Below are 4576 nucleotides of genomic sequence, written 5' to 3' on the forward strand. Positions count from 1 at the left end.
GCGAGGCGACCGCGGGAAACACCTCCCGGGCCGCCAATGGCGCGGCCGCCCGCGCCCCCCGCTCCGCAGCGCCGGCGCCCTTTATGGGAACCGAGCAGGAAACATCCCGGCAACGCAGCGGGGCAGGCTAGGAGGAGGCACTTGCCTCAACCTAATGCTGACCGGAGAGGAGAGGACTTTCTTTGTTAAGAGCTGTCCGCTGTGAATATTCCTTGGAAGTTTGGAACCTTTACCAGGCCACGAGCCTTTCCAAAGGAGATATTTCAGAGATAACATACGTGTCCCTATGTCGTCTCCTCTCTTGCATGTTCTGCTTTGGCCACGAGCCAGCTCCTTAGAGCTCTCTGCTCGAAAGTTGAGGGCTGTTTTCGAAGTCGCAGTGTAATTTGAAACGCTGACTTGAAAACTTGTGGAAAGCATAGGCGCGAGCAAACTCGGGTTTCCAGAGCGAGCCTCCTTCAGCTTTTTACATTGGAAGATACTTTCTGTATATGACTCCTTGTAACTGAAGAGTCTCATATCTGAGTCACCCCTGAATGTCCTAACTGCTGTGATGGTGGTTAAAAATTTTTTTTAAGTTCCTGCTGTCTTTTGTGAGGTTAGGGACATGGTCTAGATACCAATAGGATCGACTCCTGTCTATGAGAAGGGGAGGATAATCCTAATTATGGAGGATGCGTGGATATATGTAGGGCTGTTGCTCTGGTCAGCTCTGCAAAACTGTATTTTACAGAACAGTAGCTAATTTTTTTTTTTTTTTTTTGCCACCAAACCATTTCACTTTCAATATATTTCTGTTTGCAAGAACGTTTAGAGATTCCTTCATGTGTATATAAAAGAGACTTCACTTTTAGCTAAAACTCTATACACACTACTTTGCTCAAAGTATATGTTGTGTCGTTTGAAATTATTGAGGTCTGTACATTTTATTTTACTGATGTTTTTAGAATGTTCTTCTAGGGAAATGAAGTTCCAGGCTGGGCCAAAATAGTCAGCAAATCAAAGATCGTCCTTCTTTAGTCACAGAGATATACTTGGTGACTCTGGCTTTATGGAGCAACAAAAACCTATGTGCAAGCAGGAAGAGCAGAACAAATAAGGATGTGACTGAGATACTGCCAAAATGCCATTTGGAGAGTTGATTTCTGCCACAGATTTGCCATCCCTCTGAATGGAGATTGAGAATTTTATCAGCACCCTTTGAACCCCTTCCTGGATCCAAAAGACCAGGAGAATTGCCTTACATTTGAAGCATAATGCTTCAAAGAGGAAAAGGCAGCCTAAGCAGCCACATGGAGTCATGCTGTGACAAGGTAAAGCCAGGTAAGGTGAATCCCACCTGCACTGTACTGTGTTCCAGATATGGAAGACTGAATGGCTTAAAAGGGAAAAAAAAAATAAAAATCTGGAATTCTGACTTTACAAAACATACTAATTGGAATTAGAGCTGTTTTCTATAATAAATACCATCTGGTCTGTGTGGATTGTGATTCCATTTGTCTGAAAAACCCTAATTATATGTTCTAATTCTTACTCAGCTGGAATGCTTTTTACTCAGCACTGTGAGGGAAGTGCTGACTTCCATTATGGTAACAATAAACTCCCAGAACACATAGAGAGAGGTGGACTTCGTAGATTTTGTTCTTAGACTGTCACATATAAATCTTGAATCTGTTGAAGTCAATGAAAAACTCACACCAACTTCTGCTGGAATAGGGCTTCTCCCTAGGTCTCAAGTGAAAAAAGGGTTTGGTCTCCTGAAGACATTATTGCAGTCTGTGTATCTACCTCTCAAACTCTTGTTTCTCCTTTAATTCTGGTTTTATACTGCAGAGATCAAGAAGTTTCAAGAAGCTTTCAGGCTTTCAGTCAGAATGAGGCTATTGAAAAACATGACCTTTTATTCAAAAGCCACTACCTGCAGTGGCTGTTGACTGCCACTGTGAATACTGACCTCCCAGCAGAGTACTAGTCATCACTGAACAGCACAGTGTTGTGTTCTCTACAATCATGTAGAGAGTATATTTACATACCTATTGCCCAGTGGGGAAAATTGCCTTCTCAGCATCCCCAAAGACCTTCTAATTTTAGTAATACCTAAGATGTAGAATATATGTGTTTTCAATTGTAAACACTAGAACTCCCAACAGCATCAGTTTTGTTCCTGTTCACTGTAAAACTTTGTTTTTTGCATTCACAGTGCATACTCAGACTGTTGCATCAAATTGAGATGCTTTTTTAAGCCATTCTCATAATCCTTAAGATGCCATGTAAGTATTTTTAAATGGCTCTGTAAATAAACCTAAACACAGAAGAAAATTACAGCCTGTGATGTCAGGTAAGTCAGAAAATTAGTGAATTGGCTGATTAGAAGACAAGTACCAGGTTCACTGCAAGAAACCACAGCAGGTCAGCTAAAATACCCTGACATACTTTCATAAAAATCTTCATTTAATCTATTAATTAGAGTTACTGGTGCTCACCCCAGTAGGGCATTCAAGTCAATAGCAATCTACCATTAATTATGGATCCATGGAATGAATAAAATCAAAAGTGGGGCCTTGTTTTGAGAGAATCTGGGGTTACTGCTTGAAGAGTCCGTTAAAGCAATTATGCCGCACTAAAAGTGCAAACCTGCTTCTTATGCTCCTTCAGCAAACAATGGCTATCACTGCCCTAGCTCCTGCAAGTGAGGTTTGTCAGAAAGAGCTGAACTTCTTCTGAAAAAAGACCACAACAAAACTCAACTTTTTTTTTTCTATTTTTGTACCATTAGAGTCTTTATCGATTCGGTTGTAGGACCATGTGTATTGTTCGCATTTTAAAGCTGATAAAAATGGCACAAAATTATAGTCCAGCCTACAATTCATATGCAGGCCAGTGCCAGACCAGATGCTCAGGACTTCTTCACTGAAGTTTTTTTTGCAAGAGTTCTTGCTTCTTTATGGACTTTTAAAATCAGGGATATAAAAATTATTTTAACATAACCATGAAAATAGTAGGAAATCTATAACATGTATAGTGACAGGTTCTAGACCAGCAAAACTGTTTCTAAAGCATGAAATAGAACTGAGCTGCCTTAAAAAAGTACCTATTTCTTTAATAATACTTCTCATTCTTCAGTACAAATCAGCAGACTTAAACAACAGGAAGGTGTGTGCAGGCACAAAAATGAAGTTGTGTAGGGATAGGAAGAGTAAAAGGAGATGTCTGCTTAAGCCACAACTCCTGACTAAAAAAAAAAAAGCATGTCAGACTGCTGTCTCAGTATGGTCTGTTTTGATATCCATTGGGAAGTACATGTTGGAGCAGGTCCTGAAACACAGGATGTAAGAAAAAATTTACCCAAGAACAACAACCAGATGTCCCAAAATAGATCCTCAATGTACTCCTTCATGTAATGAGAGTCCATGTCCATGTCCAAGGGCCAGCTGGCTTTCAAATCACTTCTAGGTAACTTTCTGGGTGTTACAGGAAGTGTTCTGACACCATTGTTAACTGCAAACCAATATACATTAGGGTGAGATAATCCTAATATTCATGTAAATGTGACCAGGCTTGCCTTGCCTTCCCATCAATATATCTATACAGATTCCTTTCACTCCACCATCTGGAAGAGTGCAGTGGAGACAAAAACCAGCTTCCCACAGAGGGAATATGAACTAGAACTAATCTAAAAACTGTTATGCCATGAAGATTTTCCTATCTTGTTAATCCACCTGTTTTACTATGTGAATTTTATGGCCCAGTTCCTTTTCCCTTGCAGTCAATTCCATCTCCCAGGAATCTGCCCAGGACCCTGAGACAAAAACTACTTCTTTTGTGTTACCCTTTAAAAATTACTTTTGTATGACAAAAATACATCATAAAACACACCATTAACTGAGGTACATCGTCTTCCTGTGTAATTTTTAATATTTAGATCTTTAATCTGTTGTGGTTAAAAACACTACAGAGAAAATGATAGACCCACCACATGACTATATGTGAGCACATGTATATGCACATATAACCACATTCATGTATACATACTCAAGCTCAGTGTCTTCATCTTCTTTGGGAAAACATTTAAACTACATCCAGCAGACACATTTGGACAATAAAAAATGTACTGAAAGCTGCCATGTCACTGAAGTGGTTTAATAAGAATGAAAGGATTAAGAATTTATATTGTGTTTATGAAATCAAATCTTTGTGTCTTGGCCTTGTACATCCCATATCATAAGATAACAAATGGACCATAGCAATTACAGTCTACCATTAAACCATTACCTGCACTTCAATTCCTGAATAGAAAGAACAAAACAAAATAAAAAACAAAAACAACAACAACAATGAAATTTTTTAAAAAGCACGAAAATCCCAAACCAAAACAAATACCAGCCCACCAGCCCTTGAGGTCATAGCATGACTTAAATAGGTTGTTTCTGAGTAGCTCTTTAATAAGAAAATGTAAACGCTTATCATTTTATCATTTAAAAGAAGGACATGAGAGTGAATCAAGGCTGCCTTTGAGTTCACAAATTAAATATTTTTTGGCTTTGAGTGACCTCAGCAATTTTTAGTGATTGGGGTA

This window comes from Haemorhous mexicanus, chromosome 5 (genome assembly GCF_027477595.1).
Source record: "Haemorhous mexicanus isolate bHaeMex1 chromosome 5, bHaeMex1.pri, whole genome shotgun sequence".
NCBI classification, from domain to species: Eukaryota; Metazoa; Chordata; class Aves; order Passeriformes; family Fringillidae; genus Haemorhous; species Haemorhous mexicanus.